Source organism: Marmota monax, unplaced genomic scaffold (assembly GCF_021218885.2).
Source record: "Marmota monax isolate L192 unplaced genomic scaffold, Marmota_monax_Labrador192_F-V1.1 WCK01_AAM20220418_F8-fsc00167, whole genome shotgun sequence".
Classification (NCBI taxonomy): Eukaryota; Metazoa; Chordata; class Mammalia; order Rodentia; family Sciuridae; genus Marmota; species Marmota monax.
The window spans coordinates 2,900,460-2,915,527 of record NW_026694116.1 but is presented as its reverse complement, the minus strand read 5'-3'; the positions used below and the strand labels follow the sequence as shown (position 1 = coordinate 2,915,527).

General features: G+C 54.5%; 1 long non-coding RNA gene across 24 annotated transcripts in view; it reads left to right on the top strand.

Moving 5' to 3' along the window:
• The window catches only part of LOC124107493 (uncharacterized), a 38,087-nt gene extending 23,019 nt beyond the window's left edge, over window positions 1-15,068 (top strand). For 22 of the 24 annotated variants that reach the window (XR_006856420.2, XR_006856424.2, XR_006856433.2 and 19 more), the window contains 5 exons: window positions 2,173-2,305; window positions 3,261-3,459; window positions 4,133-6,238; window positions 12,842-12,992; window positions 13,110-15,068. This is a non-coding gene — a long non-coding RNA (uncharacterized LOC124107493). The remainder of the gene's footprint in view (window positions 1-2,172; window positions 2,306-3,260; window positions 3,460-4,132; window positions 6,239-12,841; window positions 12,993-13,109) is intronic. The other 2 variants (XR_009228749.1, XR_006856425.2) reach the window with 2 other exon arrangements.

Sequence of the window (15,068 nt, the reverse complement as noted above, 5' to 3'; positions counted from 1 at the left end):
AAGGCTTTTTGGTGGGATGAAGGCCTGAGCTGCCCACAGGCCACCCCTGGCCACCTGCCTGGGTGCCCTTGGGGGGCAGGACATGCCAGTGGGTGGGACACCCACAGCTCTCCAGGACACACAGAGGAGGCCGGGCTCCAGCTTCAAGGGCAGGAATGGGCCAAAGCTCCATCTTTGCAGAACCTGCTTTAAGGTCTCCAGCCCGCAGGTGCAGCTGGGCCCATGGCTCTGCCCTGGGCCTGCAGGCCGGCCACCCAGGGACTGGATGGCCCCGTCTGTGGACGGATGGCCATATCGTCACCTGGGGGGCAGGCAGCCGGTGTCTGAGGCGTGGGACCAGGGAAGAGTGGCCCAGCCCCTTTCCTCCTCCCTGTACGAGGCCTTGGGAGGAAGAGTCAGGCAGAACCACTTCATTTTCCTCCCCTTCACCCTCTGCCTGGTCCCCCTCCCTTTATCGTGTATTTTAGCGGGTGCAGACCAGGATGGAGGGTGGTCCCGGGCTAGGGCAGGAGGCCTGGTCTCCAGCTCAGCCCAGCCTTGGAGCTCCGGCCCTCTGAGGCCAGGCTGCAGGGACCAGGCTGGCAGGGGAGGGCACCGAGGGACCGCAGGCAGGCCGGCCACTTCCTGGACCTGGTGTGCAGCCGTGGGGGCACCCAGCCTCCAAGCAGTCAACAAGGCCACACGTGGGGCAGGGCCACCTGTGCCCAGCCCACCCCCCACCTGGTGCAGCACGCAGAGCCAGCTTTGTTCCTCTGCCATGTACTCGGTCGCTTGCTCCCCAGAGTGGGTTTTTGCTCATGGGCCCCGCCATCCCACCTGGTGGTGGCGCCATGGCCCCAGCACCTGTCCCTGCACAGGTGTTGTTACCGCCATGGTACAGAAGGAGAACTGAGGGGTGGACTCAGCAGCCCCTCTGCTGCCACAGGCTGGGCAGAGGCCGGGCCAACTCCAGGGCCTTCACTCAGCCCCGAGCCTCCTGGAGGCAATGGGGAGGGAGTAGGCATGCTGGTCCTGGGCCTCTGGGGCACCTGGGAGGGTCCAGTGGCAAGGTCAGCATGCTTTGCCATGGCAAGGGGTCCTTCCTGACCCCCGGCCTCTTGGTGTCATTCAACCCCAGGCTCAAGGGGAGACTGAACTTCAGGAAGATGGGATTAGGGGAGGGGGCTCGAGTCTCTGGGCCCTGCCTGCCTTTCGTCAACAAAAGCACATGCCTTTCCCCATCCAGAGGGCAGGGTCTTCCTGCAGCCAACCCACAAACGGACTTAATCAAAATGTAGGTGCAGGATTGGTGTCCCCTAAGCAGAGGGACAGCTCCTCTGGCTCATTCCTGTCCTGGGGGTGGGCCAGCTCTATGCATGATAGCCATGAAGTGGGCACAGCCTGCTGTCCACCTGTGGGTGAATGGCTAGGCAGCCTGTGGTCAGTGGAATAGCCTTCAGCTGGTCCCTGCCGCCGTAACTCCAAGAAGCCAGGAGCGAAGGCTGCGTGTTGTGGGATTCGCGCTCTGAAGTGTCCCGAGAGGCAAGCCTGCAGGAACAGAAAGTAGCCCGTCTCCAGGGCCGGGGCAGGGCCGGGTGGGCGTGGCTTCCTCTGGGGTGATGAGGCAGAGGAGAATCAGGTAGTGGTGAGGTTGCACAACTGTGTGTTCGGAAGCCCAGGACACTGTGAAACGGGGATTCTGTGGCACGTGAAACATGCCTCGATTTTCAAAAGGAGTTACAGGGGACTGTGAGGGTCAGTTACATGTGTCACTCAGCTGGGCCCAGTGGTGCCCCGGGAGCTGGTGGCCTTGCTCTAGGTGTGTCTGTGAGGCGCTTCCAGAAGAGATCAGCACCGGATCCAGTCAGTGGGTCCCACCCCCTCTAGTGGGTTTCACCCCGTCTGTGGGAGCTACCCAAACAGAAAGCAGAGGGAGGTTGCTGTGGTCTGCGAATGTCTGACTGATCCCTGTGGCGGTACTGAGAGGTAGTGGGCCCTTTAAGAGGTAGGGCTGTGGCACGGTTGGGTCTCAGGTTCCCCCATGCAAGGGATCAGAGCCTTTGCACAGGAGTGAGCCAGGACTGCTGGGCCTGCACTGGTTCCCTTGACAGTGGGTTGAATAAAGTAAGGTCAGCCATCTGGGTGCACTTGCTCCCTTTCTCACCAGTGACCACTTCCTCCCTCTCTCACCAGTGACCTCCCTGCCACTGGAGTCCACTGAAGCCACATCATGCTCTTGATCTGGGAGCTAAACAACCTCTTCTCTTTATAAAGTACTGGCCTCGGGTGTTTAGTAATGGCAACAGAAAACAGGCTAAGATGAGAGGTGAGTTTGTTCTCTCTCTTCTCCAGATGTCCATCTCCTTCCCTGGACATAGCATCTCTTGGGCTTGAGCCTTCTGTCTTGAACAAGAGCTGAACCAGCAGCTGTCCTCTATCTCCAGGTTGCAGATGGCAGATCACGGGACGTTCATCCTGTGTAATCATCACTGGGGCCGGTGTCCATGATAACTCTTTCTATATATCTGCACAGTTTCTTCTCTGGAAATGAACACCAGAGAGCTGGGTCACCAGAGGGATGCTCTGCTCTGGTGCTTTTCGAGTTGGGTGCTTGTGCAGCCCGACTTGGCCCCTGTCATGGAGGCAGGTGTAGGAGGGGAGGGGGTCTCACATGGCCTCTGTGGACTTCAGGAGGTCAAGCTGGAAGTGTCCTTCTTAGCTCCTTCCTTTTACAGAGGGAAGACCGAGGCCAAAAGGTGGCAGTGGCTCTGCAGAGAGGTTTAAGTTCCAGAGCCTCAGCCCTGAGCTCTGATCTCAAAGACTGTGACATTGAGTGGCCGGGCAGCCCGTGCTATGGGCGCGGGGCTGGGTCCACACCGGCACCCAGACCTTGGGCTTTGCCTGGATCTGGCACTGCAGCCTAGGTTGGCAGCTAGCCATTCCCTGGTTATCTACTGACGCCCAAGAAACGCCCCCTGGCTACGTAGTGCTAACCACACGCAGCTCCCAGTTTCTGTGAGTCAGGAAGCCGGCAGCAGTGTGGCCAGGAGGGTCTGTCCTGGTTCCTCGAGAGGTAGCCACCAGGCTGTCTGCTGGGCTGCTCGGCTCGGAAGGGCTGGACGGCTGCCAGTGGGAGCTGGCGGTGGGCAGGAGGCCTCAGATCTCTCCTCGGGCTGCCCGAGTGGTCAGCTTCCTGGGGGGGAAGACAGAAGACACTCGTCTCTTGGACCCCAATCTCAGAGTCACATTTTCCTTTCCACAATGTCCTGTTGGTCACACAGATTGGCCCTGTCCAGCGTGGGAGGGGATCACAGAGAGACTTGAACGTCAGGAGTGGGGGTCCCTGGAAGCCCCCTGTGCCTGCCTCCTGCAAGCAGGGACTCTGGTGTTTACCTTGACAACCGGACTCTCCCGGGAGCCCGAGTGCGGCTTCTCCAGCCCTCGATGCTGCTGTTTTTAGTCCTTCCAAATAAATTGATGGTAATTCCCTGTGATTGCCCGTGCCGCGCTGAATCCCGGGCGCATCTCTCTGCCAGAGGCGACATTTTTAAAGCTGCCTAGCACTATCTGTTTAGTAGGCAGGAAGCCTGACAAACCTGATACTGATGGCAGAAATGTCCCCAGGCACAGCCTGTGCTGGTCCCACGGGCCCCGGCTCACGCAGGACAGTGCAGATGAGAGGGGGTCCTGTCGTGGCTGCTGGAGGGATGGGCAGCGCCATGATAATAAAGAGCATCCTCAGATCAATAGAAAAATGCTGCCGCTGCACATCTTCCTCTGTCCCTTGGCCCTTACCCTTGCCTGCTTGGGGTCCTCGAGGCTGAACCAACAGCCCCCTGCTCACCACGTCAGGCTGCTGATTCCCAGCACTCTCTGGAGCAGCCAGTGGCGTGCCCCCTGCTAGGTGCCCGTCCCGCGGCCCTCCCTGTCTGTGCCCTCCCCTCACCCTTTAATCCCAGGGTGTGGGAGGCCCTCATTTCCAGCCCCAAGCAGCACCCCGTGCCCTGCAGCCCCGGGCCCTTTGCTGTGCTCCTTTGAACAGTGTGTGGGTGTCGGGGCTGGGAGGCTCTGCGGGTGCTCGCTCGTCTCTAGGGAACGTGGGCCGGGGCGGTCGACGGATTGCCCTCCGTCCTCTTATGAACTGTCCCTGCAGAGGCACACCTAGTTCCGGTCACTACTGCGGACAGTAAGAATATGGGCAACCTATTCACCCACAAAGCCCCAAGAAGTCGACATCAGTAACCAAGTTGCCAAGAGCCAGGACGCAGCAGAAGTGGGACTCGGGGCGCAGGGGACCTGTGGTCGACCCACCACCCTCCGACCCCCCAGACCAGAGAGTCCCCATAGGGAGACCACAGGTCCCGTGAAGAGGTGGAGAAGGACGCTGTGGGGCACTTCATTCCAGGGAAGGTCGGGTTGCCACTAGCCTGCCCCCGGACCCTGACGGACCCTCATCAAGAATGTTCCGGAGCTGCAGACAACGGGAAGTGTGGCGGAGAAGAGGGCTCATTTCATCAGTGACGTGAGGAGGAGGTCCATCGACACTTACCTCAGCAGATCAAATCAGCTGATACGTCGGGAGGAACAGGCACGGGGGCAGGACCACGTTGACGGCGCAGACGCACACCGTGCCCAACTCCCGCATGTCCCTCTAGGGGCAGAAGAAAGGCTAGGAGCAGGTCATAGTGTCATTGGTGGTGACTCCCTTGGGGAGCGATTATTGACATTTTTCTCTGCCTCTTGTCCGTTGTCGTCTTATGTTTTCTGGACTTTCTCGAATGAACCACGTTTTTGGACTGAAGCAGAAATGACGTAGAAAGGCATCGCACACAGGACACATGAGCCGAAGGTACCCCTGTGGCAGGACGTCCTGCGGATAGGCCCCTGTCGCAGGCACACGCAGCGCTGCGGCTCAGACGTCTTTACTTTGCACAGATGTCATGAGAGACTGAGGAAGGCCCCAGAGACACTGGTGGCACCTGGCTCTCACCTGCCTCAAGTTCACCTTATAAACTTGGGCAAACTCCTCACGAGGCCTGGGTCAGACCTGGCCAGACACCTCTTGGGCTACCGTCCCCTCCATCTCTGTGTCCACTTTCTCTCCACAAGGGATGTCTGGGACTGTCAAAGGCAGGGTGTTTGCATGGGCCCAGATCCTGAGCTGGGCAGTGTCAGCTGGGGACACAGTGACAACCTCTGCAAGCCCCCAGGAGATGTGCATAGTTTAGTGGCTAATCCTGGGAGGAAAGAGGGACCAGGAGCCGGGGGTAAAGGGAAGACTCAAGCCAGGGCTACAGAGGTCGGCGGGTGTCCCAAGGTCAGTGCAGGTCAGACAGAGCCCCGTGCTTGTGGTCAGGAGGCTCAGCAGCAGTGCAAAGAGCAACAATTTGGAGAGAACTGGCAAGGAAGGGAAGGTGCGGATGGGTGGCTGGCCCTGCGTCCACGAGGAGCCCTGCCCAGCAAGCCAGCCTCCTGGGGCCTGGAGTCTCCTGATCCTGATGCTTGAGGACACGTCCTGCCTCCCCAGGGTCTGCACTGGTCGTAAATATGCTCCTGTGTGGCCAGGGGCCCAGGCGAGGCTGATGCACGGCCCTGGACCCTGGGCTCTCCCCCTCCTCTCAGCGGGGCCGTGGAGCCTTCCGTTCCTGTGGCTTCCTCCTCTGAAAACGTTCCCCTACTCCACTGGGCCAGCCTGAGACAGACCCTGTGTCCCGCCTTCCCTCCTCCACCCAGCCTGGACTGGGCCCTCGCCCACCCCTCCCAGGCTGTACTCGCTGAACCATCGCCAGCACGGGGCGGGCAGCCTCTGCGCTGGGCGCTGCTTCCTCCCCGGCTTTGGGAACTAGGCCGGCACCGAGGAGTCTTGTGCTGCATTTTCCTGAATGCACACCAGAGATCAGGGAGCAAGAAAACCGACCCTCCCAACCAATGTGGCCCTCAACCCCCTTGGGTGGGCCTCGGGGCCAGCCAGGTCCTGGGAGGTGCCTGCCCCTTGCCCCAGGAATCGCCTCCTCGCTTCCCTGCCCTCCCCCCTGGTGCTTCCTGGCCCTGCAGAGACCAGGTCATCTTCTCTCTCCTTTCTGTCCACAGATGACCCCTTACGCCACCTCCCTGCTCCCCCCTTGGCCCCTGGGGCATTCAGCTGGGCTCACCCACAGCGCCCGCCACCCCGACTGGCAGAGGAGTCTGTTGCCCTCCCACTGCATTGGCTCTCAGTCCCCAGATCGTGTCCCTCTGTCAAGCCAAGCCACTCAGCCAGGTGGGCCCTCCCTCTTTACCTCTGACTGGTCATTGTCGATAACGCACTATTAAAAGTTGGAAATATATTTTCCTCCTGCCAATCTTTTTCCTTTTCATTTAGCAAACATTGATTTTCCCCCTCCTGTAGATGGACTAGAAATGAAATCACACTCGTCTCTTTGGGGTGATTTAGTCGTCAGTGCCTGAGGCAGTGGTCAGGCGCAGGGCTCCTCTTGTCGCCTCACCCATGGGTCACTCCCTGACCTCGGACAGTCATTTAGCCTTTCTCCTCCAGCTGGAGAAGGAGACCCCTGACCTGGGGGAGCAGGCAGCACTATTGACCAGCCAGAGTCACCTCCCCGAGAGGGTCTGGTGAACGCCTCTGTAAAAGAGCCAGGTTCAAGGCTGCATTGATGCCAAATGAAGGAGTGGCAATTATTCAATCAACTTGACTAGTGTAGACAGCGGCGGGACGTCTGCGATGTCCTGTTCCCCTCAGCTCCCGAGCTCCTCGGCTGCACGGGAGCAGGAGACTAGGCTTCCAGGAGCCCGCCTGCCCTCACGTTTGTGGAGAGGACTCGCGGGCTAAGCCCAGTCAGCCTCGGGAGGACTTGGGAGTGGAGTCCTTGGGGAGGGATGTGGTGGACACCAGTTTGCAGCCAGGTTGGCTCAGGTAAGTCACTCTGTGACTTGGTTTCTTGGCAACCCAGAGAGCATAAGTGCACAGTTGGTGCTCCCCAGTAATGAGGTTGCCAAGATGGTGTTAGCCATGGTGGTAAAGAATCTGGTGGTGCTGGTGATGGTGGTGGTGATGGTGGTGATGGTGACAACGGTGGTGATGATGGTGTTGATGGTATTGATGATGGTGATGCTACAATGATGGTGTTGATGGTGGTGATGCTACAATGCTGGTGGTGATGGTGGTGATGGTGGTATTGATGGTGGTGATGGTGGTGATGGTACAATGCTGGTGGTGATGGTGGTGGTGATGATGCTGGTGGTGATGGTGGTGGTGATGCTGGTGATGGTGGTGTTGATGGTGATGATGCTGGTGGTGATGGTGTTGATGGTGTTGATGGTGGTGATGCTACAATGCTGGTGGTGATGGTGGTGGTGATGCTGGTGATGGTAGTGTTGATGGTGTTGATGGTGGTGATGCTACAATGCTGGTGGTGGTGGTGATAGTGGTGGTGATGGTGGTGATGGTGATGATGGTGATGGTGGAGATGATGATGATGGTAGTGATGGTGGTGATGGTGGTGATGGTGGTGGTGGTGATGGTGGTGATGATGATGGTGATGGTGGTGGTGATTATGGTGGTGATGGTATTGATGGTGATGATGCTGGTGGTAACAGTGATGGTGGTGATGATAGTGGTGATGTGGTGATGGTGATAATGGTGGTGATGGTGGTGATGGTGGTGATGGTGATGATGGTGATGGTGATGGTGGTGGTGATGGTGGTGATGGTTGTGGTGATGGTGGTGATGGTTGTGGTGATGGTGGTGATGGTGATGGTGCTGGTGATGGTGGTGATGCTGGTGGTGATGATGGTGAAGTTTGTAATGATAAGGGTGAGGATGATGAGGCTATTGGTGGTGGTAAGGGCTTCCTGAGGAAACAGCCTAGCAGAGAGCCCTTCCAAAATAACTCTTCTTCCACTGAAAGCTGGGTCTCAGTCTTGGCCCCTTGAATCTTATGGGCAGTGCAGCTTGCTTAACCAACACACTAAGTGCAAGTGAAGCCCCAGGACGTCTAACCCTAGGTCAGAAGAAGCCCATGGCTTCTCCTCTGGCCCCCTTGGGACATGCAGGCAATCCTGAGCTGTGACTTAAGAGTCCATTTACCCTGAGAATGTGCTTATGAGGCCATGTGTAGGTGCACAGGGTGACAGTCCCAGCAGAGCCCAGTCTTCTTGTCATGCTGTCGAGGATTCAGACTTGTGATAAAGCTGTGGTGGACCTTCCGGATCATCCTGCTGCCAGCTGGACTGCACCCTCAAACCCAGTCCACACTGCCTGGAGCAGAAGGACCACAGCTGGACCCCATGGGCTTCCTGATCAGAGGCAGTGTGTGGTTCTGTTCCCAGTCACGTCCTGAGTAAACCCCATGCCTGCAGGTGGCACCTTGGCTCAGCAGCACTGGCCACACCCCCTGCCTGGGCCTTACCTGCCTGGCCCTTGTCCTGCATGGGGTCCATTTGAAACTGTGGCTGCCTCCTTTGGACCAAGGGACCAATCTCCAGCTCTCAGTGCAGGGAAGGCGGCACAGGTGGAGCCCACAGAGCTGTAGAACTCCCTTGAGCAAGGTCCCACGGGGGCCTCCAGAAAGAGCCCAGCACACGTGGTGCCCGCCCGTAACTCCAGAGACTTGAGAGGCTAATGCAGGAGGTTGGCCAGTCAGATGCCAGCCTCAGCAATTTAGTGAGGTCCTCAGCAACTTAGCAAGATTCTGTCTCAGAATTTAAAATAAAAGCTCTGGGGATGTGGTGAAGTGTCCCTGGGTTCAATGCCCAGTTCGGAAGGAAGGAAGCAGCAAGCCCAGCACAGCATAAGCCAGGAGCTGCCTCCAGGGGCACCACCTGGGCCTGAGTACAGCCACCCAGGAGCTGGTCAGCCAGGAAGACGAGGCTGGCCAGAGGGTGCCAGCAGGAAGCTCTTGGGTCCCCATGCTAACCACCACCTGGGGCTTCCTCATGCTCAGCTCTGCCAATGAGGAGCCATTGGAGAGACGGGCTTTGCTGCCCAAGGCATCCGCGAGGGGACAGGCCCACCTGCTCCCTCCTGTATCTGACGGGGGAGCTGCTAGCTCTCTTGCCCATTTATAATGGAGAATCTGGGGCTTCGGAGCTTTGGATTCCGGGCCAATATCACAATGCTGGGCTGGAATTTGAGCCCAGATCTGCCTGACACCCAAGCCTGTGTCTCCTGCCCCACGAGACGGACAGGTTCACGGTTGAAGGCGAGAGGGCCGTTCTGCATCCCTCTTCCTCCTGGGAGGAGCACATCCCACTGCTTTGGACTGAGATTTCCCCTGAACCCTGCCGCCTCCCCAGAGAAGAGCCTTGCTCTGCTGGCACCCCCTCCTGTTGCTGGGTCTCTGCTGCCCACTGAGCTGCTGTCCCCCTCTGTGACCTCGGAGCACGGCACACAGCCCTGTAGCTGAGGAAGCAGAGGGCTGGGAAGGGGAAGTCACACGGCTAGCAAGGGGCACAGCTGAGGCTGGGACTCCAGGGCCTCCAGGGCCACCTCCTTCCTCCTACACCACTGTGGCGCAAGGTCTCCTGCTTGCTTCCTCTGGTGACACACACAGGAGGCAGGGGCCCATACTGCAGGGGGCTGCTATACGGCTGTGTGCAAATATTTTGTAGGCATGTGTCCAAGAGTAAGTGCTCGCTTGGGTCACAGGAGAGATGAATAGCTAACTTTCAAAGGAAACACCAAAATTTTTTCCAAAGTGACTATGGCCCTTTACATCCCCATGGCCGGGTCAGAGCACCCCAGTTGCCACGTCCTTGCCACCAATCGGAATGGTCAGTCTTTGAAAGTTAGCCATCTCAGTGGATGAGGGGATGTCTCAGGGAGCATTTTTGCATGTATTTATCGGCACTTGTGTGTCTCCTTTTGTGAAATGTATGTTCAAATCTCTTGCCTTTAAAATTCTTGTTGGTTTTCTTAATACTGAATTTTAAAAGCTCTTTTTATATTCTAGACACAAGTCCTCTGTGTAGTATATGCCTTGCAAATATTTCCTCTTCATACGTGCCTGGACTTTCCATTTTCTAATGGTACTATTTGCAGAATGAAACTTTTTAATTTAAATTTTTTGTGTTTGGTATCATGGATTGAACCCAGGGACACTCTGCCACTGAGCTACATCCCCAGCCCTTCTTATTTTTTATTTTGAGACATGGTCTTTCTAGGTTGCTGAGGTTGACCTCAAACTTGTGATCCTCCTGCTTCAGCCGCTGAGTCTCTGGGATAACAGGGGTGTGCCACGACACACCTGGCCAAAATTTGTCATTTCTGATGATGTCCAATTGATCTTTTTAAAGAAAAGGTTGTATGATTTTGTGTTCTATCCTAGAGTCCTGTTTTCACCCCAAGGTAGCAAACAACTGTATTTTCTTTTAGGGGCTTTATGCTTTTAGGTTTATGGTCCTATGAAACATTTTAAGGTAATTACTGTGTTTGATATAAGGGTTGACACTTAATTTTTTATATAGGTATCTAGGTGGCAGAGCATCCAAAAGCTGTCCTTTCAACAAAATTTCTACCCATTACACTTTTGTCAATAATTAGCCATACGTAAGGGTCTGCTTCTGGGCTCTAGACCTCCAAATTATACATATGCATATTTCATTTTTTATTTTAGACCAATATCAAACTGTCCTTATTAGTGTAATTTTTATAAAATGACTTAAAATCACATAGGGTCAATTCTCCAACTTTGTTTTTTTTTAATTGCTTTTTAAAAAATTGCTTTGAATATTCCAAGTCATTTATTTCTATTTCCAGATGACTTTTAGAATTATATTGTCAGTTGCTATCAAAATTCATGTTGGGATTTTATTGCGATTGTGTTGAATCGGTTTGAGGTCATTGTAATCCAACATGCCATACTCTCAAATCCATGAACATGGTATATCTGTGTTTACCTATGACTTTTTTATTTTCTTACTTTACAGTATAGATGTCTTGAACAAATTTTGTTAGATTTGTTCCAAACAATTTACTTCTTTTGTGCTATTATAAGTGAAATTTAAAATATTTTATTTTCAATTGTTTACTGCTAACACATAAGAGCAAAAAAAATTTTTTTTTTTAAATATCAACCTTGCATCTTGTGACCTTGCTAAATTCACTCACTGGTTCTGATTGTTGTTTGTGTATGTCCTGGGATTTCCTACATACATAATCACATCATCTGCAAAAAGGAGCACTTCAACTGCTTTTCTGAGCTTTTTGCCTTTTATTTCATTTTCTTGACTAACGGTAATGTTGAGTAGAAGTGGCAAGAGAACATGCTTTCTTGTTCCCAGTCCAAGGGGGAAATAAGTCAGCATTTTTACTGTTAAATATGTCTTTTTAAAAAATGAGATTGTTTTGTTTTGTGATTCTTTTTATCACTTTGAAAAAATTCTCTATTATGTCTAATTTTCTGAGTTTTTTTTTTTTTTTTAGTATGAAATTAAGTTGAACTTTGTCAGATCCTTTTTCAGAATCCTTTGGAATAATCAAACTGCTATGTGACTTTTCCCCTTCAGTATGTTTATATGGTGAATTCTGTGGATCATTTTCCAAATGTGAAACTGACATTGCATCCCTGGGATAAATCCCACTTGATCATGAATATCACTCTTTTATATATTGTTATGTTTAATACAATATTTTGAAAAGAATTTTATCAAATCTTTGAAAAAACGTTTTTTCTTAAATCTTTGATAAAAGATCTAAGTGACTGAGTTCACCCATGGAACCACTGGGATCTGGAGTCTTCTATCAGGATGATTTCTGGTCTATTTGATCTCTTTAAGAGCTACAGGGCTGATCTGACTTTATATTCTATTTTGAGTCAATTCTGGTAAGTTTTCTCTTTCAAGAAATACGTTTCTGGGCACAGTGGTGCACGCCTGTAATCCCAGTGACTTGGAGGCTGAGGCAGGAGGATCACATGTTTGAGGCCAGCCTCAGCCATTTAGCAAGACCCTGTCTCAAAATAAAATAAATAGGGCTGAAAATGTAGCTCAGTGGCAGAGTGCCCTGGGTTCAATTCTCAGGTGAAAACAAATAAACAAAAAATTAAAAAAAAAACAAAGATTGAGAAGGGAGAAAAAAAGAAAAGAGGAAGAAAGAAACATGTTCATTTCCTCTACATTGTCACATTTTTTAAGGCAAAAAGTCGTTTGTGGCATTCTCCTACATCTTTTTACATGTACAGTGCCGATGGGCTTTTTTTCCATTCCTAATAGAAAACCACTTCTGTGTTCTCTCTTTTCTTCTTGGTTATTCTGATGAGGCGCTTGTCAATTTGGCTGATATTTTCAACCAACCAGTTTTTGCATTTGTTAACTATCATCTCTATGATCTGCTTCTGTTTCACTGATTTCTTGCATTTATCTTTAGTATTTCTTCTACTCACTTTGAGTTTACTTTGTTCTTCTTTTTAAAAAATCATCTTAACATAGAACCTTAGGTTATCGACTTTAAATCTTTTTACTTTTAATGCAGGCCTTTAAAGCTAAACATTTCCCTCTAAGCACTGCTTTGGCTGCATCTCACACAATTTGATATGCAGGATCACTGTGTGTGTGTGTGTGTGTGTGTGTGTTGCTCAGGATCAACCCAGGGCCTTGCACCTGCTAGGCAAGTGCTCTACCGAGGAGCCACAGCCCTGGAATGATCACTTTTAGGCTGCAACTTTATTCCCTGTGTTTGGAGAGAGCTGGCTGGGTTCGGGGGTCCCCTCTGTGATTTCATTTCAAGGTGCGAGGGCAGAAATAGGCCCCTGCTCGGGTGAATCCTTGCATGCTGGCCTACCGTGGAGGGCGGGAATTTCAGGCCCCCTTTGGCCTGGCGCATCCACCCCAGCCATCTCGGACCCCATCTTCCTCCTCCTCTCAGGGTCCATCCTCCTAGAAAGGCAGCCTGACACCTGGGTTCTCTGCTACTGCTGGCCTGTCTAGTGCGGGCACGACCTGGTCTCCTTGTGCCATCGCTCCAGCCCTCTGGTCGCACCTGAGTGAGTCAGCATCCTCTCCTCTTTGGCTTCTGCGTGAGTAACTTCTTGTCCTCCTGGTGTCCATTCCCATGCCTGTGGCCTCTGGGCCTGTCCTGCCTCCTTGCTGGCCTGGCCGGGCTGGGTCTAATCCTGTTGTTAATCTCCTTGCAGATTAGGTGCGACACGCCCCCCCACAGGCCTTGCTGCTTCCAGAAGCTGCGACCTTCCCTCAGGGGCTGGGCGGCCTCCTGGGGACTGGACAGTGACCTCACAGCTGATATGGACGAGGGCGTGGTGAACTCGCTTGTTCTGCTGGTGGTACTGACCAGGTGGGCACCTCCTCCTGAAGAGACCCCTGCAAAGACAGTAGGCCGGGCACCGCTCAGAGGTGGTCACGCTGCGTGCAGGAGAGGAGCTGGCCTCCTCCGAGCCCACCCAGAAGGAGTCTGCAGTGCCTGGGAGTTCCCTTCCTCCCTCCTGCTCTACGTTCCACCATTTTTTAAAAAGCAAAACCGCGTACTGTTTGCTCTGTGCGTACCGAGGCCCACTCGGGCCTTTACTAGGTCCCGTTTTACAAGTGAGAAAACTGAGACTCAGAGCTGTGACTTGTTCCAAGATGCAGCCTTCCAGGAAGGACTGGCCAACGCTGTAGGGCAGAGGGGAGGGTCAGAGCCTCAGGGTGCTTGCCTGGGCCTTGTGGACAGGACCTCCCGTGAACACTTTCGACGCTGGCCCCTCCCTGTCACCTGGACTGGCTGCCTCACAGGAGAGCTGACGCCTGTCCAGGCGCCTTCCCCGCTAGCCCGGAGTCCAGCCTCGCCAGGAGCCAGGCTGAACGCAGAAGGAAATCCACTTGGAGCAGCTGGGGCGGGGGGGGGGAGCCTGTGCTAATTCCTCTTCAGACACCACTGAAGGGTCAGCGCGGGAGTGGCAGGCCGCAGGGAAATCCTGTTAGCTCTTTGCTCAGCTCTCAGCAAGGGCATGTGTCAGGGGCTCCAGACACAGCTGCTCGAGGGCTTCCTGGGGACAGCAGGCGTGAGGATGAGCAGGGGGCATTCTTGGAGGGCAGGCGGCAGACCCCATGGGCATGTGCTGCCCACACCATACCGGGCAGTCCAAGGGAGGGGCTGCCAGGCCTGGGGGGCCCTGTGTGCCGGGAGGCGCGTGGGCAAGCACCTTCCTTCTGGGCCTGAGTCCCTGTGTGCAAAATTGGAGGGGCCAGGGGCTGAGGCAGGGGCATCCAGGCCTGCCTGGGACCCTCCTTTGTTTTGGAAAGTCCTCTGGGAAGGGAGGACCCAGCTGCTGAGCTAGCCTGGAGTTAAGTTGAGGGGGGTGCCTGCAGCAGCCCCCCAGCCAAGCCCTCCTCAGCCAAGCAGCCTGGGGGCTTCCCAGGAGGACCCCAGTGCAGTGGGCGGTGAAGAGAGCCGATGCCCACCTTGGAGCCTGGTTTTCCTCTTGGTAAAATGGAGCCAATATCACATCGATCCCTGGCACGAGGAACAAGGGACCAGCGCTCAGAGGACAGGGGTACCAAGCGTGGGCCCCTCGGGGTCAGAACTTCCTGCAGCTCCTGTTCCACTTCCCTAATAATTGGGCTCTTCCAGACGGGGGCCGCCCAGCCTTTAGAGTCTCCTCGCCAGACACCCAGATCGTCCTGCACGGTGTCCTCCTGGGCCCACTGGGACAGCCTCTCTGTGGCCCCCGCAGGCCGGCCCTTCCAATCTCCTGCAGACCGGACCCGACCTCCAGGCACTAATGGAGCTCGGGAGCGCTGGGGGCATCTTTGCACCACTGGCTCCTTTTCCTCTCTGGTCTCGTGGTTGGGTCCCTGGTCTGGCCTGGGCAGGACCTGGCCCCCAGGGCACCTGGGTGCCAGTACAAGTGGCCTGGGGTGGGGCCGTGCTGTGGCCTACCCCGTGCTGTCTGCTCCCCCTCTGTGGCCATCCCTGGTGTTCGTGGGGTCCTAGGGTCTGGGGCACCATCCCGGGCGACCTCGCCGTTCAGCCGTGTTGGCACGCGATCACCGTGAACACAAGCCAAGCGGCGTCTGTGTCAGCTTTTAAAACCACCAGAATGAGCTCACTTGTCGTGCTGTGGTCCAAATATTTTGGCCATTTAGATGCAACCTTC